This window comes from Bufo gargarizans, chromosome 2 (genome assembly GCF_014858855.1).
Source record: "Bufo gargarizans isolate SCDJY-AF-19 chromosome 2, ASM1485885v1, whole genome shotgun sequence".
Taxonomy (NCBI): domain Eukaryota; kingdom Metazoa; phylum Chordata; class Amphibia; order Anura; family Bufonidae; genus Bufo; species Bufo gargarizans.
The window spans coordinates 161,100,922-161,126,270 of NC_058081.1; positions in this window are offsets into that span (position 1 = coordinate 161,100,922).

Below are 25,349 nucleotides of genomic sequence, written 5' to 3' on the forward strand. Positions count from 1 at the left end.
ACGGGGTTTAAATAGCATGTGAATTAATCAAAAAAGACCGCCAAAAAACGGCATTGAATTGTGTCACTTCCGGTTTTTGCATGCGTTCCACCGTGGAACGCACCGGAAGTGACTGAAAAACATTGGTTCGATAGATAAAACCTATCTCTAAAACATGGTGCCCATTTTTTAGGCATGTGGAGTTAATGGGGGTCACCTACACCCACCTTTAAATATGAAAGAGGGTGTTTGTCTCTCTTTCTTCATTGCGCCCACGGTGGAACGCAAACCAGACTTCCGGCATACTCCACCGTGGAGCGCACCGGAAACGGAAGTCCAGGGTGTTCTTCTGAGTCTATGCAGAGTTTAACCGCATGTCCGACTTCCGGTGCGTCCCAGCGTGGAACGCACCAGAGCCGGAGACGCGCCTCCAAAGGGAGGTGTACATGTTATAAGATCTAGAGGTTTGGAAACTGGGGGGGAGGTCCTTAATGATAATAATCGGTTTATACTGTGCCTCAAGATGTTGATAAAAATTAGTTTTGCACAATGGTATCAATGGAGTCGTTTTGATCCCTTGTCAAGTGATGGGGATTTTTAAGGGAATGGTTCCAGTTGGAGGGAAAAAGGACAATATTTTGGAAAATACAGCAGGTATCCCTATTAGTGATAGTGGAAGGATCATGATTAAGTAGTAAATGGACAGGGGTGACAATGATAATAAATATATACAAAGATCTCTAGATCATATCTAGAAGCAACTCATAATATATATATATACCTCATAAAAACTCTTAAAGAGTATATCATAAAAAATAAAAATAATAAATAATAAAAAATAATAATAATAGAAAAATATAATAAAAAAAAAAAAATAAAACTAAATAAATAGAAAGTCCTTTTCATAACATATGGATATGTTTGATATAAAACTATATAGAAATAAGACGTATTAGATAAAAGTTGAAGTGGATAGTTACATATAACAATAAATAAATATCATGTTATAAATCCGTATATGATTCAAGACGTATGAATGATGCTGTGATTGTAGGATTGTAGGTGCTGTGATTGTAGGGTTTAGGTGGTGGCTCTTTTTTAATAGTTGGAGTATTCTAGACATTCATTCAAACCGAAAGGGGACAGGGTGTTTAATGTAAATATCCAGAACATTTCTTTTCGGCATAGTTGTTGGTATGATGAGGTGATAGTTTCTAGGGGTGTGACTGTAAGACCGATTATGGAGCCCTCATGCTTTTCAGAGAAATGTCGTGATACGCTATGTGTCGGGACTTTTCGTTTGATGTTGGACCTGTGCTCACACATTCTTTCTAGGGTTTGTGTGGTCCTACCGATGTATTTTAAACCGCAGGGACATTTGAGGAGATATATCACGTTTCTGGTTCCGCAGTTTAGATCTTGTTTTATAATCCAGGGACCCGAGGGACCCCCTGTTTCGATGGTCTTGGTGCCGTGTGTAATCATTGCGCAGCATTTGCACTTTTTGATGCCACATTTAAAACATCCTTTTTTTTATTGGTAGTGGAACAATTGTATTTGGAGATGCTTTGAGTTTGGGACAGGATGGGGCGATGATGTTTTTAATGGTTTGTGCCCTTCTAAAGGTTATGGACGGCAATTGGGGTAGTCTATTTTTAAGGATGGGATCTTTCAGCAGGATATTCCAGTGCTTTGTGACTACCTTTCTAATGTTTTGGTGGTCTCTATTGTATCTGGTGATGAGATTGTATTGGTGTCCTTTCTCGTCCGTAGTTTTTGGGAGTGGTGGTTTCAACGCTTCTTTTTGATCTATTTTAAGGATTCTCTGGGTCGACGCTTTGATTAGACTTTTGGGGTAGCCTTTTTCCAGGAAACGATCTTTAAGGATTCCTAGTTGTATTTTCAGGGTCTTTTCGTTGGAACAGTTTCTCCGTACCCTTTTCATTTGCCCGTAAGGTATATTTTTCTTCCATTTGGTGTGGTGGCAGCTGGAATATTCTAAGTAGCTGTTGGCATCTACTTTTTTAAAATGGGTACTGGTGGTGATCTTGTTATTGATAATTTCAATCTGTAAATCTAGAAATGTTGAGCTCTTGGAGTCGGATTCATGTGTAAATTGAAGACCCCAGTCGTTCTGATTTAACATTGATATAAATGGGGTTAGATCTTCAGCGCTACCCCCCCAGATGAAGATGATGTCATCGATATATCGGCGGTAAAAATGCACATCCTTATGGGATTGGAGACCTAGGGATTCTTCAAAGAGGCCTACGAACAAATTTGCGTATGAGGGTGCGAACTTCGTACCCATGGCGGTACCTCTTGTTTGTATATAGAAGGAATCGTTAAAGGTGAAGAAATTATGTTCTAAAATGAATTGTATTGCCTTTAGAATGAATTCTTTCTGTGGGGAGGACATTTCTTGGTCCCGTTCCAGAAAATGTCTGACTGCAAGTAATCCCAAATCATGCCGGATGTTACTGTAGAGGGATGCCACGTCAAGTGTGACCCAAATGTAGTGATCCTTCCAATCTATATTGCTGAGGGTGTTGATAAGGTGTGCAGAATCTCTTAGGTAGGAGGGAAGTTTCTGTACATATTTTTGTAGGAACTTGTCGACGTACGCTGAGAGGTTGGATGTAAGTGAGTTTATGCCGGAAATGATTGGTCTACCGGGAGGGTTGATGAGGGTTTTATGGATTTTTGGTAGGAAGTAGAAGCGAGCAGTGGTGGGGTGATTGGGCGTAAGGAACATTTTTTCTTTTTTATTAAGGGTGTTTTGGTTATAACCAGAGTCTATAAGTTCTATTAGTGTTTTTTTGAAAATGGCCGTTGGGTCATCTATAAGGACTTTATAGTAAGTTTGGTCGGACAGGATTCTAGTGGATTCCTGTATATAGTATGTGAGGTCCATGATTACGACACCTCCCCCTTTATCGGCACTTTTTATTATGATATTTTTGTTTTTCTTGAGGTCTGTCAGAGCTCTTTTTTCTCGATTGCTGAGATTATTTGCAGTGCCAGAGATTCGGGGTTCTTTCAGGGTTTTTAAGTCGTCTAGAACTATATTGAGAAAGCTCTCTAGATGGGGGCCTCTGCTTTGTAGTGGATAGAAAGAAGATTTATTCTTTAGACCTGATGGAATGGGGATGTTTGTTGGGTCTTCGTTTTGGGCAAATGGTACTATTTCTTGAGTGGTGCGGGGGAACTGGACATTGGTAATAGTGTCAATGATATTGTTTGTGTCCACTCCTGGTAGTGGATTTTGGTTTTCTCCTGAGATAATTTCTTTTATGGCAAAATGTCTTTTTAGTGTTAGTTTTCGTATCCATTGGTTTATGTCGACGAATAGTTCGAAGGGATCAGAGGTGTTTGTGGGGCAGAAAGAAAGTCCTTTACTGAGCACGCTAAATTCATCTGTTTTCAGTTTGTATTTTGATAGGTTGAATACTCCTTTGGCGTTTTGTGGTGTATCATTTTTCGCATTTTCTTCTATTGTGACGGGGACTGAGGTATTGGGTCTGCGATTGTGTTCACTGGTGTAATGAGTGGTTTGAGTTTTCTCTTTTTTGGAGTGTTTGGTTCTTCCCCCTCTACATCCCCTGAATCGTTTTTTGCCCTTTTCCGGGATAGGGGAACGGGACTGAAAAAATGCGTAATCTTGAGGTTTTGGGGATTGAGGGTGGGCGTGAAGGGGATCGGACCTGTTGGAGTGAAAAAAGGGCTCAGGACTTGTAGGCTGGAAATTATCTGTCTGGCCGGAGGGGTGAGGTTGTTTGATGTTGGTGAGATTCTCCCTAAAAAAGGGCTTTCGGAGAGATTGGAGGGTAGTGCTAAAAAATTTTTAGATTGTGTGGTAGATACTGAGTGTGTTGAAATGTTGGATCCTGTAAGGATGGGAGATGTATGGGATTTATTCGGGGAAGGAGAGGATTTATTCAGAGAGAAGGTGGATTGTGTTGGACTGGGGCTGGAGCATACTACTTTAGTTAGTTCCTTAGGTGGAATGGGGTTTTTGTTGTGCGTGACAGTGAGGTGGGGAGGGGTCTTAACTAATATGGAGACTAATGTAGTGTCTCCCCTATTGGCCGGGCCAATGTGTCTTGGCCCACATGGGGTATCCTGTGTCCGTATGGGACCCCAGTTCGCCTTTGGGGGGATTGTTAGTGAGGCTGTTGAATCTTGGGCTCGGACGGGTTTGGAGTAGGTCGTACGGTTCTTATGAACTCTTAATATCCCCTGTGTGTTACTATTGTAAAAAACTCTATTCTGCGGCCTGAATTGTGTTGAGGTGGGTCTATATTGGGGGTCCGAATGAGTAGGTCTGGTGCCCGGATATTTGAGGTTGGTGTGTGTATTAATAGAAAGGGGGGGAAAAGAGTGTTTTCTTTCCCAGGACCTGGTCTTATTAAGATCATAGTCTCTGATGTCCCTTAAAAGTTTGTTGCTTTTCCTAAGTGCCTCGTTATATTCAAAGCGTCTGAGAGGGTCCCAATGGGGATTTCTCTCATTGGCCTCGAATTTCGATTTTTTAAGAAACCATGTGTTGAGTTTTTGCCCCAACTGCATACATGTGACTTTTCTCTTAGCAATTAAAAGCCTCATGTATTGTTGTGAACACTTATCGCTTGTATTAAGCCAATTTCTAACAAATTCGGGGTCGTTTGTGAATGATGGTTTTACAGATAGTCTCAGGCCCCGGGGGATAATCCCCAAGTATTCATAGATAAAAAGAAAGTACCAGTCAATTTCATTCTTTACAAAATTCTTGATGGTGTCCAGTATGTCACGGTCCTCTTCATCAGGATTTTCTTTCCAATTGTCAGATGTTGAGTAGGGTAGTTCTCTAATGGACTGCCAGGTTCCACTGATTGTATTGGGAGGAGGTAGTTTTAGTTCTGTCGTAGTTGGTAATCTTCTGATTTCCTTTAAGATTCTCGTCATTATGCCGTGTATATCCCTGTTTAGGTACGCCAAACCTATGTCAGCCACTGCTCCTCTGGTCGGTCGTTGGTCACCCATCGGCCGAACAAATGTAAGTCAGAGACAAGATAAGGAGAAAAAAGAGGGTTAGTCACTGGGCCTTCAATACGATGGTCCAGGGATAACTGCGCAGGGCGCCAAAGGTTGGACAAAAATGAGTATCCTTTGATTTCCCCTGAAATATTTGGGAAAAGAAAAAAATATATATAATAAAATTGTCAAGTGAAAGTAGTGGGACAGGTAAGGGCAGGCTGCCAAATGGTCTCAACCCACCTTGAGGGACTCACAGGTGGGTGATTGGAAAGTTAGGAGTGGGGTAGCGTGGAGACGCTAAAAAAAAGGACCACGGGAGGGGCGCCAAAAACCCTAGTATCTAAAATTGTGGGGATATATGACCTATAAAAAAGATAGCAATTTATGTCGCTAATTGAAATAAAGATAAAAGCAATTGGTTAAAACAATATTAAATTGACATGTATAATAAAATCAAAATTTAAGTGACTCACTTCACCCAGGAGGGTAATGTGGGATAAAGCTCAAGACACCCACACTACACCTCCTGCGCCTGGATCGCCAGTAGAGTCTTAGAAATGGACAAAGATCACTCTCGAGTCCTTGTTCTTTTCTTTTATTCTTTTTATTCCAAAAGCCAGGGTAGGGGAGTGAGCAGCTCAACGCGTTTCGGGGCCTCTTAGTGGGTCCCCTTCATCAGGAGCATGTACATTCAATATACAATAAGACGGGGTTTAAATAGCATGTGAATTAATCAAAAAAGACCGCCAAAAAACGGCATTGAATTGTGTCACTTCCGGTTTTTGCATGCGTTCCACCGTGGAACGCACCGGAAGTGACTGAAAAACATTGGTTCGATAGATAAAACCTATCTCTAAAACATCACCAGATACAATAGAGACCACCAAAACATTAGAAAGGTAGTCACAAAGCACTGGAATATCCTGCTGAAAGATCCCATCCTTAAAAATAGACTACCCCAATTGCTGTCCATAACCTTTAGAAGGGCACAAACCATTAAAAACATCATCGCCCCATCCTGTCCCAAACTCAAAGCATCTCCAAATACAATTGTTCCACTACCAATAAAAAAAGGATGTTTTAAATGTGGCATCAAAAAGTGCAAATGCTGCGCAATGATTACACACGGCACCAAGACCATCGAAACAGGGGGTCCCTCGGGTCCCTGGATTATAAAACAAGATCTAAACTGCGGAACCAGAAACGTGATATATCTCCTCAAATGTCCCTGCGGTTTAAAATACATCGGTAGGACCACACAAACCCTTAGAGAAAGAATGTGTGAGCACAGGTCCAACATCAAACGAAAAGTCCCGACACATAGCGTATCACGACATTTCTCTGAAAAGCATGAGGGCTCCATAATCGGTCTTACAGTCACACCCCTAGAAACTATCACCTCATCATACCAACAACTATGCCGAAAAGAAATGTTCTGGATATTTACATTAAACACCCTGTCCCCTTTCGGTTTGAATGAATGTCTAGAATACTCCAACTATTAAAAAAGAGCCACCACCTAAACCCTACAATCACAGCACCTACAATCCTACAATCACAGCATCATTCATACGTCTTGATTCATATACGGATTTATAACATGATATTTATTTATTGTTATATGTAACTATCCACTTCAACTTTTATCTAATACGTCTTATTTCTATATAGTTTTATATCAAACATATCCATATTTTATGAAAAGGACTTTCTATTTATTTAGTTATTTTTTATTTTTTATTTTTATTATATTTTTCTATTATTATTATTTTTTATTATTTTTTATTATTTATTATTTTTATTATTATTTTTATTTTTTATGATATACTCTTTAAGAGTTTTTATGAGGTATATATATATTATGAGTTGCTTCTAGATATGATCTAGAGATCTTTGTATATATTTATTATCATTGTCACCCCTGTCCATTTACTACTTAATCATGATCCTTTCACTATCACTAATAGGGATACCTGCTGTATTTTCCAAAATATTGTCCTTTTTCCCTCCAACTGGAACCATTCCCTTAAAAATCCCCATCACTTGACAAGGGATCAAAACGACTCCATTGATACCATTGTGCAAAACTAATTTTTATCAACATCTTGAGGCACAGTATAAACCGATTATTATCATTAAGGACCTCCCCCCCAGTTTCCAAACCTCTAGATCTTATAACATGTACACCTCCCTTTGGAGGCGCGTCTCCGGCTCTGGTGCGTTCCACGCTGGGACGCACCGGAAGTCGGACATGCGGTTAAACTCTGCATAGACTCAGAAGAACACCCTGGACTTCCGTTTCCGGTGCGCTCCACGGTGGAGTATGCCGGAAGTCTGGTTTGCGTTCCACCGTGGGCGCAATGAAGAAAGAGAGACAAACACCCTCTTTCATATTTAAAGGTGGGTGTAGGTGACCCCCATTAACTCCACATGCCTAAAAAATGGGCACCATGTTTTAGAGATAGGTTTTATCTATCGAACCAATGTTTTTCAGTCACTTCCGGTGCGTTCCACGGTGGAACGCATGCAAAAACCGGAAGTGACACAATTCAATGCCGTTTTTTGGCGGTCTTTTTTGATTAATTCACATGCTATTTAAACCCCGTCTTATTGTATATTGAATGTACATGCTCCTGATGAAGGGGACCCACTAAGAGGCCCCGAAACGCGTTGAGCTGCTCACTCCCCCTACCCTGGCTTTTGGAATAAAAAGAATAAAAGAAAAGAACAAGGACTCGAGAGTGATCTTTGTCCATTTCTAAGACTCTACTGGCGATCCAGGCGCAGGAGGTGTAGTGTGGGTGTCTTGAGCTTTATCCCACATTACCCTCCTGGGTGAAGTGAGTCACTTAAATTTTGATTTTATTATACATGTCAATTTAATATTGTTTTAACCAATTGCTTTTATCTTTATTTCAATTAGCGACATAAATTGCTATCTTTTTTATAGGTCATATATCCCCACAATTTTAGATACTAGGGTTTTTGGCGCCCCTCCCGTGGTCCTTTTTTTAGCGTCTCCACGCTACCCCACTCCTAACCCACCACTGGAACAGGCCACTGTCAGATATTTAGGCCCCGGCACCCAGACAGAGTAGAGAGGTCCCATAGCAGAGAATCAGGCTTCATGTCATAGCAGAGAATCAGGCTTCATGTCACCCACCACTGGAACAGGCCACTGTCAGATATTTAGGCCCCGGCACCCAGACAGAGGAGAGAGGTCCCATAGCAGAGAATCAGGCTTCATGTCATAACAGAGAATCAGGCTTCATGTCACCCACCACTGGAACAGGCCACTGTCAGATATTTAGGCCCCGGCACCCAGACAGAGGAGAGAGGTCCCGTAGCAGAGAATCCGGCTTTAAGTCACCCACCACTGGAACAGGCCACTGTCAGATATTTAGGCCCCAGCACCCAGACAGAGGAGAGAGGTCTGTCAAGGAACCATGAACCAGACGTACAACAGAGATGAGTGGAAATAAGAAGGCTTTATTGGAAATCAAGCCGTAGCAAAAGTCCAAACGGATGGCTAAACCGAAGCAGGGTCTTGCGTAGACAGAGGTCAGGAACCAGGAGGGTGGTCAGACGAAGCCAGGATCAGGAACCAACGGGGTAGTCAGACGAAGCCAGGATCAGGAACCAACGGGGTAGTCAGACGAAGCCAGGATCAGGAACCAACGGGGTAGTCAGACGAGGCCAGGATCAGGAACCAGAAGCAGCAGCAGTCTTAGAAGCATGTGAACACAGGAGGACCAAGCAAGGAACTGAAGCCACAGACCTTCTATATATATATGAGCTAGGCATCCAGCTCCTCCCAGTGGGAAGGAGAAGCCGCAGGGTGGGAGGCTACAAGAAACCCAGAAACCAAGATGGCCGCCAGCACATGTCAAACGAAGGTAAGACCATGACAGTACCTCCCCCTCAAGGGCCCCTCCTCCGCGGAGTAAGGAACGGTTTCTGAGGGAAGCGTGCGTGGAAGGCTCGGAGCAAAGCAGGAGCATGGACATCTGCGGAGGGAACCCAGGAACGCTCCTCTGGACCATAACCACGCCAATGGACCAAAAACTGCAACCGACCGCGGACCAGGCGTGAGTCCAGGATATTGCTCACCTCATATTCCTCACGATTGCCCACTTGGACCGGACGGGGCCCAGGAACCGAGGAAGTGAAACGATTACACACCAACGGCTTCAACAGGGAGACATGAAACACGTTGGAGATCCGCATGCCAGGAGGAAGCGCAAGGGCATAGGCTACCGGGTTTACCCTGCGAAGCACTCGGAAGGGACCAACAAAGCGAGGCGCCAGCTTGGGAGTGGGCACTCGAAGGTTGAGGTTGCGGGTGGACAACCATACACGGTCTCCGACCTGGTAGGAAGGAGCGGGCGCTCGTCTGCGATCAGCCTGGAGTCTCTGGCGCTGCGCAGAGACCTCAAGGGACCTCTGGATCTGTACCCAAGAAGCACGTAGGACGGAAAGGTGATCCTCCACAGCCGGAGTATCCTGGGGAGAGAATACCTCCGGTAACACGGCAGGTTGGAACCCATAATTGGCCATGAAGGGAGACGTCCCAGAGGAAGAGTTCACCGCCGTGTTCCTGGCAAACTCAGCCCAAGGCAGGAGGTCAACCCAATTGTCTTGGTGATCGGAGACATAGCAACGAAGGAATTGCTCCAAGGCCTGATTAGATCGTTCTGCGGCCCCATTGGACTGAGGGTGGTAGGCCGAGGAGAAAGAGAGATGAATCCCCAACTGGGAGCAAAAGGCGCGCCAGAACCTGGACACAAACTGACTCCCCCGATCCGACACAATCTCCTTGGGCAAACCGTGCAACCGGAAGACCTCCCTGGCGAAAATCGTGGCCAACTCTTGTGCAGAGGGTAACTTCTTGAGAGGAACACAGTGGCACATTTTGGAAAACCGGTCCACAATCATGAGAATGACCGTATGGCCTCGGGATGCAGGGAGGTCCACAATGAAATCTATCCCCAGGTGTGACCATGGGCGCTCCCCGGTGGCTATGGGTTGCAAAAGGCCCAACGGAAGGTGCCGAGGGGACTTACTCTGGGCACAAACGGAGCATGCCGCTACATATGCGGCGATGTCGGAACGTAGAGAAGGCCACCAGAACAGACGTGAAACAGCCCAGGACAGCTGGTTCTTTCCAGGATGCCCCGCGGCCTTGGAGTTATGGTAGGTTCGCAACAACCGAGTGCGCAACTCCTCAGGCACAAAACACCTGCCGTTAAGTCTCCCAGAGGGAGCACCAGATTGAGCCGCCAAAATCTGCTCACCCAGGGGAGAGGTCAGGCTGGTGCGAATGGCGGCCAGGATCTGATTCGGAGGTATGACCGAAGTCGGAATCGACTCCTCCCCGGACAGCTCGGAGTACTGCCGTGATAAGGCATCCGCTCTGATGTTCTTGGAACCGGGTAGGTAGGAGACCACGTAATTAAAACGTGACAAGAACAGAGCCCATCTGGCCTGACGTGGTGTCAATCTCTTGGCCTCAGAAAGGTAGGTCAGATTCTTGTGGTCCGTCAGGATGAGAACCGGAACCACCGAGCCCTCGAGCAAGTGCCTCCATTCTTTAAGGGCCTGCACGATGGCCAATAACTCCCTGTCACCAATCTGATAGTTGCACTCCGCGGAAGACAGTTTCCGGGAGTAAAACCCACAGGGAAGCAGAGGACCCTCTGGTGTTCTACGCTGAGACAGAAGGGCGCCTACTCCCGTCTCAGACGCGTCCACCTCGAGGACAAAGGGCAACCCAGGGTTGGGATGCGACAGAATCGGAGCCGACACAAAGGCGGACTTTAGAGCCTCAAAAGCTCGGATGGCCTCGAGCGGCCAGACCTGGAAATTACTGCCCTTCCTGGTCAGATCCGTGAGAGGCTTGGCTAGCATGGAAAAGTCCCTGATGAACTTCCGATAATAATTGGCGAAGCCCAAAAAGCGCTGCAGGGCACGGAGACCACTGGGCTGGGGCCACTGTAAGACAGCCGAAACCTTCTCAGGATCCATGGAGAACCCCTCAGCGGAAATGATGTAACCTAAGAAGGTTACCTGGGATCGGTGAAATTCGCATTTCTCAAGCTTGCCGAACAGCCTGTTCTCTCGTAACCGTTGCAACACTCGTCTGACATCCATAATGTGGGCCTCCATGGATTCAGAATATACCAAGATGTCATCCAAATAGACCACCACACACTGCTGCAACAGGTCACGGAAAACATCGTTGATGAATTCCTGGAAGACTGCGGGCGCATTGCACAACCCAAAGGGCATAACCAAGGATTCATAATGACCGGTCCTGGTGTTAAACGCGGTCTTCCACTCATCGCCCGCCTTGATCCTTACCAGGTTATATGCCGCCCTCAGGTCGAGTTTGGTAAAGACCGTGGCCCCTTTGAGGCGATCGAACAGCTCGGAAATCAAGGGTATCGGGTAAGCGTTCTTGATCGTGATGCGATTGAGACCCCTGTAATCGATGCAAGGCCTCAACTCACCGCCCTTCTTTTTCACAAAGAAAAATCCAGCCCCTGCCGGGGACGAGGATTTGCGAATGTGTCCGCGTGAAAGCGCCTCCCTCACGTACTCCTCCATGGCCTCATTCTCCGCTACCGACAGTGGATAGACTTTGCCACGAGGAGGAACGGCACCGGATTGTAACTCTATGGCACAATCGTATGGGCGGTGCGGAGGTAGGGCAACCGCGCGCACCTTATCGAATACATCCCGGTACTCTTCGTATTCAGGAGGCAACAGAGAGTCCGAGGAAGTACACAGCAACTTGACAGGCCCATGGATGCAACTAACCCCACACTGCGGTGACCACGAGAGGATCTCGACCGATCTCCAATCGAAAGTCGGATTATGCTTCTGGAGCCAGGGGTACCCCAAGACCACCGAGTAGTGTGGAGACGAAATAACCTGGAGACAGACCGACTCTCTGTGAACGGCACCAATGGCTATCCCCACTGGAAGGGTCTCATGAGTCACGTGTGGCGGCAGAAGGGCTCTGCCGTCTATCGCCTCAAGAGCCAGTGGGGAACCTCGAGGCTGCAGAGGAATGGAATTGGCGGCAACGAACACTCTATCAATGAACAAACCACCAGCACCAGAGTCCACCAACGCCTGGGTCGTCACCGAGCCCCCGACCCAGGAGAGGACAACCGTGATCAGTGGTTTGTCAACACGGGAAACCGGGGACGAGGAGACTCCACCCAAGATCTGCCCCCGACAGGACCTCAGGTGCGAGCGTTCTCCCGGACGGTTCGGACATGCCAACCGAAAATGCCCACCGAGACCACAGTACATGCATCGGCCCTCGCGTCTCCAGAGTGCCCTCTCCCCCTCGGACAGGCGAGCAAACCCCCGCTGCATGGGTTCACACCCAGATAAGTCATCCCCAGGAGGCGTGGGAGGAGAGGGAGGCACGGGTGGGACAGCAAACGTAGGCGCCAATCTGTTAGGAGACCTCCGCAGGCTCTCCTTAAAGGAAGGTCTCTCCCTGAGTCTGGTGTCAATCAAAATCAGGAAAGAAATAAGAGACTCGAGCTCCACTGGTAGGTCCTTAGCTGCAACCTCATCCTTCAAGGCATCCGAGAGACCATGAGAGAAAGCAGCGACCAGAGCCTCATTATTCCAGCCCACCTCTGCTGCCAGGGTACTGAAACTCAATGGCGTATTCAGCTACGGATCGTGAACCCTGTCTGATGGACATAAGGAGCTTCGCAGCAGAGGCAGCACGAGCCGGCACATCGAATACCTTCCGAAGAGAAGCAACAAAACCGGAAAACTCGGCAACCACCGGATTGTTGTTCTCCCATAAAGGGCTGGCCCAGGCCAAGGCCTTGTCCGAGAGCAGCGAGATCAAAAAGCCCACCTTTGATCTCTCAGTAGGAAAGGCATGTGGCAGCAACTCGAAATAAATGCCCACCTGGTTAAGGAAACCTCGGCACTGAGTTGGCTCTCCCCCAAAGCGCTGTGGAAGGGGGGCAGAACCGGTCATACCCCGAGACACCGCAGGCGCAGCAACAGGTGTCGGGGTAGACTCTGGCGCAACTATCGGGGCGGCAGTAGGAGCGGGCCCAGGAGCGACAACCGACCCATCGGCAACGGAAGCGAAATGAGCCGTGCGTTCAAGCAGGGTTTGCAACGCCTCAGCGAACCGACCCAACTGGTGATCCTGCTGATCAAGTCTGGCAACCAGCGTAGGTAGCGAGGATGGCCCTGTACCGTCAGAATTCATGGCTTGGTCCTAATGTCAAGGAACCATGAACCAGACGTACAACAGAGATGAGTGGAAATAAGAAGGCTTTATTGGAAATCAAGCCGTAGCAAAAGTCCAAACGGATGGCTAAACCGAAGCAGGGTCTTGCGTAGACAGAGGTCAGGAACCAGGAGGGTGGTCAGACGAAGCCAGGATCAGGAACCAACGGGGTAGTCAGACGAAGCCAGGATCAGGAACCAACGGGGTAGTCAGACGAAGCCAGGATCAGGAACCAACGGGGTAGTCAGACGAGGCCAGGATCAGGAACCAGAAGCAGCAGCAGTCTTAGAAGCATGTGAACACAGGAGGACCAAGCAAGGAACTGAAGCCACAGACCTTCTATATATATGAGCTAGGCATCCAGCTCCTCCCAGTGGGAAGGAGAAGCCGCAGGGTGGGAGGCTACAAGAAACCCAGAAACCAAGATGGCCGCCAGCACATGTCAAACGAAGGTAAGACCATGACAAGGTCCCATAGCAGATAATCAGGCTTCATGTCATAGCAGAGAATCAGGCTTCATTTCACCCACCACTGGAACAGGCCACTGTCAGATATTCAGGCCCCGGCACCCAGACAGATGAGAGAGGTCCCATAGCAGAGAATCAGGTTTCATGTCATAGCAGAGAACCAGGCTTCATGTCACCCACCACTGGAATAGGCCACTGTCAGATATTTAGGCCCCGGCACCCAGACAGAGGAGAGATGTCCCATAGCAGAGAATCAGGCTTCATGTCACCCACCACTGGAACAGGCCACTGTCAGATATTTAGGCCCTGGCACCCAGACAGAGGAGAGAGGTCCCATAGCAGAGAATCAGGCTTCATGTCACCCACCACTGGAACAGGCCACTGTCAGATATTTAGGCCCCGGCACCCAGACAGAGGACAGAGGTCCCATAGCAGAGAATCAGGCTTCATGTCACCCACCACTAGAACAGACCACTGTGAGATATTTAGACCCCGGCACCCAGACAGAGGAGAGAGGTCCAATAGCAGAGAATCAGGCTTCATGTCACCCACCATTTGAACAGGCCAGTTTTACGATATTTAGGCCCCGGCACCCAGACGGAGGAGAGGTTCATTCAACTTTGGGTTGCCCCGCAATATAATGGTAAAATAAAAAAAAGAGGATTGAATGAAGAAGTGCCCTGGAGTACAAGAATATATTGTTAAGGGTAGGTAGTTATAAGTGTCTAATCTGCACAAGGGATGGACAGGTCATTTTTATTAACGTCAGCTTGTCCACATTGGCTGTGCACAGGCGGCTGCGTTTGTCTGTAATGACGCCCCCTGCCGTGCTGAATACACGTTCAGACAAAACGCTGGGCGCCGGGCAGCCGGCACCTCCAAGGCATAAAAGGCTAGCTCTGGCCACGTAGACAATTTGGAGACCCAGAAGTTGAATGGGGCCGAACCATCAGTCAGTACGTGGAGGGACGTTCACACGTACTATTCCACCATGTTAGTGAAATGCTGCCTCCTGCTAACACGTTCCGTATCAGGTGGTGGTGCAGTTAGCTGTGGCATGGTTACAAAACTTTTCCACATCTCTGCCATGCTAACCCTGCCCTCAGAGGAGCTGCCCGTGACACAGCTGCGTTGGCGACCTCTTGCTCCTCCTCTGCCTTCGCCTTGGGCTTCCACTTGTTCCCCTGTGACATTTGGGAATGCTCTCAGTAGCGCGTCTACCAACGTGCGCTTGTACTCGCGCATCTTCCTATCACGCTCCAGTGCAGGAAGTAAGGTGGGCACATTGTCTTTGTACCGGGGTTCCAGGAGGGTGGCAACCCAGTAGTCAGCACACGTTAAAATGTGGGCAACTCTGCTGTCGTCGCACAGGCACTGCAGCATGTAGTCGCTCATGTGTGCCAGGCTGCACAGAGGTGACAAGCTGTCCTCTGTGGAAGGCATAACATCATCATCCTCAGTTTCTCCCCAGCCACGCACCAGTGATGGGCCCGAGCTGCGTTGGGTGCCACCCCGCTGTGAACATGCTCCATCCTCATCCTCCACCTCCTCCTCATCATCGTCCTTCTCGTCCTCCAGTAGTGGGCCCTGGCTGGCCACATTTGTACCTGGCCTCTGCTGTTGCAAAAAACCTCCCTCTGAGTCACTTCTAAGAGACTGGCCTGAAAGTACTAAAAATGACCCCTCTTCCTCCTCCTCCTCCTCCTGGGCCACCTCCTCTTCCATCATCGCCCAAAGTCTTTTCTCAAGGAGACAAGTGGTATTGTAACGCTGATAACGGCATCATCGCCACTGGCCATGTTGGTGGAGTACTCAAAACAGCGCAACAGGGCACACAGGTCTCGCATGGAGGCCCAGTCATTGGTGGTGAAGTGGTGCTGTTCCGCAGTGCGACTGACCCGTGCGTGCTGCAGCTGAAACTCCACTATGGCCTGCTGCTGCTCGCACAGTCTGTCCAGTATGTGCAAGGTGGAGTTCCACCTGGTGGGCATGTTGCATATGAGGCGGTAAGTGGGAAGGCCGAAGTTACGCTGTAGCGCAGACAGGCGAGAAGCGGCAGGATGTGAACGCCGGAAGCGCGCACAGACGGCCCGCACTTTATGCAGCAGCTCTGACATGTTGGGGTAGTTGTGAATGAACTTCTGCACCACCAAATTCAGCACATGCGCCAGGCAAGGGATGTGCGTCAAACTGGCTAGTCCCAGAGCTGCGATGGGCTTGAGGCTCACCGGCAGCAACCACTCGTCGGTCTGTTGTTCAATACCCCGCCACAACTCCTGTGCTGTGTGGGGCCTGTCCCCCAAACATATGAGTTTCAGAATGGCCTGCTGACGTTTACCCCGGGCTGTGCTGAAGTTGTTGGTGAAGGTGCGTGGCTGACTGGATGAGCAGGTGGAAGAAGAGGAGGAGGAAGCCGAGTAGGAGGAGGAGGTTAGAGGAGGTAAAGAATGTTGCCCTGCGATCCTTGGCGGAGGAAGGACGTGCCCCAAAGAACTCTCCGCCTTGGCCCCGGCCGCCGCTACATTTACTCAGTGTGCAGTTAGGGAGATATAGCGTCCCTGGCCGTGCTTACTGGTCCATGTATCTGTGGTTAGGTAGACCTTGCCACAGATGGCGTTGCGCAGTGCACACTTGATTTTATCAGATACTTGGTTGTGCAGGGAAGGCACGGCTCTCTTGGAGAAGTAGTGGCGGCTGGGAACAACATACTGTGGGACAGCAAGCGACATGAGCTGTTTGAAGCTGTCTGTGTCCACCAGCCTGAATGACAGCATTTCATAGGCCAGTAGTTTAGAATTGCTGGCATTCAGGGCCAGGGATCGAGGGTGGTTAGGTGGGAATTTACACTTTCTCTCAAATGTTTGTGAGATGGAGAGCTGAACGCTGCCGTGTGACATGGTGGAGATGCTTGGTGACAGAGGTGGTGGTGTTGGTGGTACATCCTCTGTTTGCTGGGTGGTGATGTTTGCTGCTCCCGAGGCAGAGGAAGAGGCCGAGGCAGCAGCAGAAGAGATAGCAGGGGGAGCCTGAGTAAGTTCCTTGTTTTTAAAATGTTTACTCGACTGCAGTTCATGCTTTGCATGCAGATGACTGGTCATGCAGGTTGTGCTAAGGTTCAGAACGTTAATGTGTCGCTTCAGGCTCTGATGGCACAGCATGCAAACCACTCGGGTCTTGTTGTCAGCACATTGTTTGAAGAACTGCCACGCCAGGGAACTCCTTGAAGCTGCCTTTGGGGTGCTCAGTCCCAGGTGGCGGTGGCCAGTAGCAGGCAAACTCTCTTAGCGGCGGGTGTTCTGCTTTTGCCCCCTGCTCCCCCTTTTGCTACGCTGTTGGCTCGGTCTCACCACTGCCTCTTCCTCTGAACTCTGAAAGTCAGTGGCACGAACTTCATTCCATGTGGGGTCTAGGACCTCATCGTCCCCTGCATAGTCTTCCACCCAGTCTTCCTCCCTGACCTCCTGTTCAGTCTGCACACTGCAGAAAGACGCAGCAGTTGGCACCTGTGTTTCGTCATCATCATAGACGTGCTGAGGTGGTATTCCCATATCCTCATTATCAGGAAACATAAGTGGTTGTGCGTCAGTGCATTCTATGTCTTCCACCGCTGGGGAAGGGCTAGGTGGATGCCCTTGGGAAACCCTGCCAGCAGAGTCTTCAAACAGCATAAGTGACTGCTGCATAACTTGAGGCTCAGACAGTTTCCCTGATATGCATGGGGGTGAGGTGACAGACTGATGGGCTTGGTTTTCAGACGCCATCTGTGTGCTTTCTGCAGAAGACTGGGTGGGAGATAATGTGAACGTGCTGGATCCACTGTCGGCCACCCAATTGACTAATGCCTGTACCTACTCAGGCCTTACCATCCTTAGAACGGCATTGGGCCCCACCAAATATCGCTGTAAATTCTGGCGGCTACTGGGACCTGAGGTAGTTGGTTCACTAGGACGTGTGGCTGTGGCAGAACGGCCACGTCCTCTCCCAGCACCAGAGGGTCCACTAACACCACCACGACCATGTCCGCAGTCCCTTACTAGATGTTTTTCTCATTGTTACCGTTCACCACAATAAGAAAAATATTATTTGGCCCAATCTATTGAATTCAAATTCAGGCCTTTTTTTACAGACACCCAACACTATCTGGCTATCTATTTAAGTACCGTATTACACTAATACAGGCACAGCAGTAACCACAGATTTAGGGGAATATTAATTGTAGGCCTAGTATTTAGGCCCTGGATGACAGTTTTTCTTTTACGGACAGAATTACACTTGGAGATACAAGGTAGCGTGTGAAGTTATTGAGGATGACCCTATCAGCACTTGAATTTGCACCTTGAATCTAATATACCCTTTTACGGACAGAAATACACTATGAGATGCACAATAGTGCGTGCAAATTTAAAGGCTTATGCTTTCAGCAATTGTAATTTAACAGTTTGTGTAATATACCCTTTTACGGAAAAAAAAACACACTTAGAGATGCACGCTGAGTGTAATATACCCTTTTAGGGACAGATTTAAACTTGGCCTGCAACAGCAGAAACCACTGATTTAGGGTATTGCTATTTTGGGAATTGAATTTCACCCCAGAAAAAAATACATCCTTTGCCAGACAGCAGACAGTATTACACTTGGCTAGCCACAGCTGGAACACCAGATTTAGGGGATTGCTATTTTTGCAAGTGAATTTCACCCCTCAATAAAATATAGAAAATTATATCCTGAGTTTCTAGGGGTGACAATAAGCACAGCCAAGCCCCTGATGTAGGATATAGCAAAAAAAAAAAAACTACTATTGATAGTTCAATGGACTTGGTGGCAGCTTGTGCTGGCGCACCACAAGACACAAAATGGCCGTCGATCACCCCAGAACAAAGTGACATAAAAACGCTCTGGGAAGCCTAAAAACAGTGAGCAATTAACTAGCAGACGTTGAATGATTCACAGCTGTAGATCGATCACTTCATTAAGTGTTTTTGCTGAGTTAATCCCTGCCTAATCTCGCCCTAACAGCAGCTGCATCTTCTCCCTACACTGATCAGAGCAGAGTGACGTGCGGCGCTACATGACTCCAGCTTAAATAGAGGCTGGGTCACATGCTGCACTGGCCAATCACAGCCATGCCAATAGTAGGCATGGCTGTGGTGGCCTCTTGGGGCAAGTAGTATGATGCTTGTTGATTGGCTGCCTTGCAGCCTTTCAAAAAGCGCCAAGAAAGCGCCGAACACCGAACCCGAACTTTTACATAAATGTTCGGGCTCGGGTCCGTGTCACGAACACCCCAAAATTCGGTACGAACCCGAACTATACAGTTCGGGTTCACTCATCCCTACCATTGACGAATATAAAAAACAAACAAATATATAGCACTATATTCTAAATAGTGCTATATATTTGTTTTTTAGAATATTCGTTATTTTTTTCCGTCTGAAGTCATGACTGTTCACTTCAGATGGAATAAAATGACGAATATTCTAAAAACAAGTATATAGCACTATATTCTATAGTGTTATATATCTGTTTTTGACCCACTTCGCATTACGCGATTTTTACATTGCATATTTTCCGCAATCGTGATATAATCTCGAATACGAATATATTCGTCACATATTTGCGAAATATCGCAAACTCAAATATGGGACCTGCCGCTCATCACTATTTGTAAATGCATTTGATTTATAATAGTTGTACAGAGCATATCAAAAGGGTCAAAAATGTAGGTTCACACTCCTAAAGAAGCATTCAGGGACTTTTGGTTTGAAAATCTGTCTTTGCAGTTGTCTTTATTTTTCTTCACAAGGTTCTGCACATCAGATACAAAGCGCGATGAACAGTATGTTGATTGAAGTTTGCAGAATTTTGTCTAGGGAGGTAAATTTTTCCCTGGAGCTGATCTTGCTCCTTAGGAGTCAAGTTGATCTGTTAAGTATTAGATATATGATATCATTTTACCTCCAATGCTGTATAATGCACAGTCATTCTTTCTCTCCATTATCTCCTCGTTGAAGGTAACTTTGTACTATTTTTCTTTAGAAATAAATTTGAACCTGAGTTGTCTATAGCATTTCCATAGAGAAATACAGCCATCCAGTTTTGTCTTTTTTGTTCCGTTAATATTTAATGCATGGACTATCTGAACTCTGCAGCCACATTAATGGTTAATAAAATGATGATGGTGCTTCTGTTACGCCACAAGCATTGCCCAGATTTCATAATAACAATAATATTAAAAAGTGTGTGGATCACAATAAATACATTATTTATTCAGTACAAATTATTCCATTACTTTATTAATTAACCTTTTGTTGAGCTTTAAACAGTTCATTAACCTTTCTGCTGTAGCCTTTTGGATGCATAATGCTTCAGTTTATCAAAGGAATTCATTAAAAGTTTTATATAAAATGGCAGGCTGGAAGCAAACACAAATGCAGCTTTCTAACGCTTCAAGCCATCTGCTCGTCTATGGACACTGCATTCAGGATGCACTTATTTGAATTCTGTGGTTTTCCCGAGGTTTATTTAAAGGGGTTGTCTAATTTGAAAATCCATTTTTAAACACCCTATGAAGGAATCCTTAATGTAGGGAAAACCCTGATGAAACACACTCATACATTAGTCAGAGCAAAAAGTGGCTACAAAGAAGGGGACCTACAAAGTATCTCACATGACAGTGCTATTAAGGTCAGTTATCAAGCGGACACAGTATAGAGGCAATCACAAAGTCTTTAACTTAAACAGTTCTGTGTTTATTCACACATAAGGAAAAACAAAATGACCGTTCACAGTCTTGGTGTTTGTTCACACCATGCAATGTCCATAGAACAAAATCTTCACCTGGTTAGCAGTTTTCCATCTGCAGTCCACAGCAGGCTTTAGTGGCCTTTTTCCTAGCATGCTGCTCTTAGCCCTTTAGCACGGCACAAATTCACAGGTCCCAAAACACAGAGACTCCCCAGCTTCTCTGTCAGATGGAGGAAACAAAAACACACCCAGCTGTGTTTTATATAGGCCAAAAAAGACCCGGCCTGGAGCGTGGGGAGCAGACACACACCCAGAACTTTTGCTACTCCCAGTAAGAGCCAGCCCGGATCGGTTTTACAGCCATACTAACGACAAAACAGTGTCAGTCAGCACTAGCTGCCGCTGACACTTAAAACTACTGCCTCTTACCTCACCGACGCTAGGAATCTCGGTGACACATACCTTCCATCAATGATGGCCCCTTGCGCCTTCCTACATACCTCCCCCTTTGTTAAACCCGACAGATAGTGTACCAGGGACAGGGCATCTGCATTTCCCTGCAACCTGCCTGCCCTATGTTCCAAGGAAAACTTGACGTTTTGTAAAGATAAGAACCATCTGGTGACCCAAGCATTCCTCTCTTTGGCTTGGCTCATCCACTTGAGAGGGGAGTGGTTGATCACCAGATGGAACTTTCTCTCCAACAGATAATAGCGAAGAGACTCCAGTGCCCACTTGATTGCCAGGCACTCTCTCTCTCTCCACTATACTGTACCTAGTCTTGGCTGGGGTAAGTTTGCGGCTCAGGAGGAAAACAACAGGATGTTCCTCCCCATTGATGTCCTGAGAGAGTACAGCTCCGAGGCTTATTTCAGAGGCATCGGACTGTGCTACAAACTCCCTCTTGAAGTCAGGCGTCACCAATACCAGGGACCCAGACAGGGCAGACTTTAAAGCAGAGAAAACCTTTACCGCCTGCTCATTCTACTTAACCGTCACCGAGTTGCGTCCTTTCAAAAGGCCTGTCAATGGTGCGGCGACTGTAGCAAAATTGGGGTCAAACCTCATATAATACCCCACCATATCCAGGAACGACTTTAATTGCCGAGTAGTGACAAGTCAGGGCCAATTCCTAATTGCCTCAATTTTTTTCAACTGAGGTTTAATAATTCTGCACCCAATTACATACCCCAGGTACTTGGTCTCTTCTAACCCTATTGCGCACTTTTTTGTGTTAGCGGTTAGGCCAGCCTTCCTAAGGGAGTCCACTACAGCCTGTAATTTAAGTAGGTGACTTTCCCAGTCCGTGCTGTGGATAACGATATCGCCGAAGCGTACCGACGATGTGGACAGAGTAATGTCCATTAGCCTTTGAACCAACTTCTCAATAAGCTCATCCACGGGGCATGGGATATGCGTCAAACTTGGACACCTCACTCAGTTTGCGGAAGTCGTTACAGAGCCACAATGTCCCATCCAGCTTTGTTTTTAAGACTATCGGACTGGCCATTCACTTTTTGACTCCTCGATGACACCTAGCTGGAGCATTAGCTGTACCTCCGCGATGGCTTGTCACTGAGCCTCGTGTACCCGGTATGGTTTTAACCAGACTTTTGCCTGAGGCTCAGTGATAATGTCGGACTATGAAAGTGCATCCAGGGAGGTCCGATAACACATCTGTGTTCCGACTAATGAACTCCCTGGCTTCCTGAGCCTGTTTAGAGGAGAGGCTGTCAGCAATTTTTACTGTGGCAGCCGCTTCCCTTGCTTCAGATAGAGGATCTGAAACCGCTTCCCCTAGGAACCCTGGTCGTAGGCTGTCTTCCGTAAAGGTTTCCCTATCTTTATAGGGTTTGAGAAGATTCACATGGTACACCTGCTCCGGCTTTGGCCTCCCTGGCTGGTGTACCTTGTAATCTACCTCTCTAATTTTTTCAAGCACCTCGTAGGGCCCCTGCCACCTAGCTAGGAACTTACTGTCTACGGTTGGTACCAGAACCAATACCCGATCCACCCGGGTTAAAGGTGCGGACACAAGCCTGTCGATTATAGATCCTACTCTGGGCACACTGCGCTGCCTCCATATGCTCCCTAACCAGAGGTAAAACTGTTTCCATCCGTCCTTGCATCTGGGTGATGTACACAACAACACTTCTGTGCGATGTGGGTTGTTGTTCCTGCACCTCTTTGGCCACGTCCACAGACCGCGAGGGTGTCTGCCGTATAGCAGTTCGAAGAGGCGAGAACCCAGTAGAGGCCTGGGGCACCTCTTGCACTGCGAACATGATATAGGGCAAAATAAGGTCCCAGTCCAACCCATCCTTAGAGACCACTCTTTTTAGCATATTTTTTAATGTTTGATTAAACCTCTCTACGAGGCCATCTGTTTGCGAATGATACAAGGAGCTGTTTTATGTGGAGCAACTTACAGTTCCCTTATGACCTTGGACATAAACGGGGTCCCTTGGTCAGTCAGAACCTCCTCAGGCAGACCCATGCGAGAAAACATCTGCATGCCGCAGTGGCACCACCTCCGGGTACCGAGTGGTGTAGTTGAGGACAACCAAGTGTGTTGGTGCCCTCTAGCGGACTTCGGTACTGGGTCTATGAGATCCATAGTGATTCGCTCGAACAGGACCTCGATAATCGGGAGGGGTACCAGGGGACTACGGAAATGTGGCTGGGGGCTAGTTATCTGTCAGGTTGGGCAAGACTTACAATATTCTTCTACCTCTCTGGACACACTGGGCCAGTAAAACCGCTGTAGAATCCGATCCTGCGTTTTTTTCATTCCCAGATGACCCTCGAGAACATGCTGGTGGGTTAGCTCTAACACGAGTTTGCGATAAGCCTGGGGCACCACCAACTATTCAATGGATTCACCTGGCAGCTGGCTGGTGGATACAACATCTCTTGAAACACCGCCTCTGCCCCCAGTTTTTGTGGTTCCCCATCTATTATTAATACATTTTCCCAGGCTTGGGATAGGGTTGGGTCCCGATGTTGTGCAGTACCAAAATTATCCCCGGAGACATTGAGGTTGGCTAGCTCCGGACCTGGTGGCAAGTCCTTCATATCTCCCACCATCACACTTAGCGGGGTTGTCTCCCCCTCTTCCACCAACTTCGCGGTCACCCCTACCACTGGCCCTTCGGACTCAGGTTACCAGAGTTCTGGTCTCCCCCCTGAGCCAGGCCACTCTGCTAGGGTCACATCTGTCTCACGGGTATCAGTAACCGGGGTTGTCTCTCCCAATTATTAGTTCATATGGTAAATTTGTGGCGACGGCCACCTTGTGAGTCGATCTGCCAGCCACCGTTGATATAGAGACCAGGGCGGTGGGATAGTACTTTAAGTCCCCATGAATGCACACATTGCCGACCCTTTGGCCAGTATACTCGACGGGCCACACCAGGGCAGCTCTTACCAGGGACACCAGGCTCCCTGAACTGAATCCAGCAGTGCCACCGCCAGAGTGTCCCCCACTTCCACCTGGCACAGGTGGCTATCTGCAGAGGATGCATCCCAGGTGGGTCTGACTGACACTAGCCACCGGGTCTTGGTTGGAGATTTACAGGGCTTGACGGGCCCCCTCCCAAAAGAACCCCCCTGCAGTTTTCTGTTGGCCTCATAGCGCTCCACCAGTTCCACCATCTCAAAGCCATTACCAGGAGACACCTGACCGATCTAGTGCTGGAGAGGGTACGGCAAAGCCCTCCAAAACACATCTGCCAACAGACAGTCCAGAATAGCAGTGGGGGTCAATATGTCAGGCTGCATCCATTTCTGCAACTGTTGTAGCAGGTCATAATATTGTGGTCGGGTGGGATCAGCCGAGTTAAATTCCCACTGGTGCATCCGCTGAGCCCCAATACATTCACCCCCCAGTCTCGCCAGGATCTCACCTTTTACGGTCGGATAGTCAGCCGTTTGATCATCGGGAAGATCAAAAACACTTGCTGGGGTCCAGACGCCAGAAACGGAGCAATGACCTCGCCCTACTGGTCTCAGGGTAACTTCTCCCTCACGGCCACCTTTTTTTTTTTTTTTTTTTTTATAAATTCTTTATTTTCAGTTTTATAGAGTAAGCAACATATATGCATTGATATGACAGTAGAGTAATATGCATTAACACTACATATTGTAAAGTCGTATCTTTGCACTCAAACATGTAACACAATTACAAATGCATATGCATACAGTAGTCTGTTATATTATCAGCAAGGAGAGTCATCTTCTCTCCATACTCTGGGAGACGTATAAAATCGTATATATTCTTCTCTACAGAGTATCCAGAACGCCTCTTATCAAGACTTGGTATGCCGAATACCGTAATAGATAGAATGGTTAGAGGAGAGAGAGAAGAAGAAAGGGAGGAAGAAAAAGAAAAATGTGGGGGAAAGAAAGAAAGGTGTAAAGAAGAGGGGGAGGGGGGGGAGGGGGAGAGGATAGGGATATCGCTATTCAAATCCTAGCTTTAAAGTAAACGTCGGTCAGGACTCAGGACTCACCTTCGCCAGAGATCTCCAAGGACTCCATAGTTTTTCGTACTTATCATGTGTCCTCTCAATCCAACTGGACATTTCTTCGAACTTACAAATTTGAGCCATCTTAGCTATCATCTCTTGTATGGAAGGGGGGTTAGAATCAAGCCAATGCAGGGGGATCAATGCTTTTGCTACCGCTATGACGTGTGAGACCAGATTCTTCTTGGAAGGGGAATATTGAGGTGTCGGGAGTGCAAGTGCCACCATTTCTAAGGTGAGGTTAAAACTGGGGGATGTAAGTTTTCTGACTATCGCTTCTGTTTCACTCCAATAGGTCTTGATTTTCTGACAATTCCACCAGATGTGCGAGAGGGAGCCTAC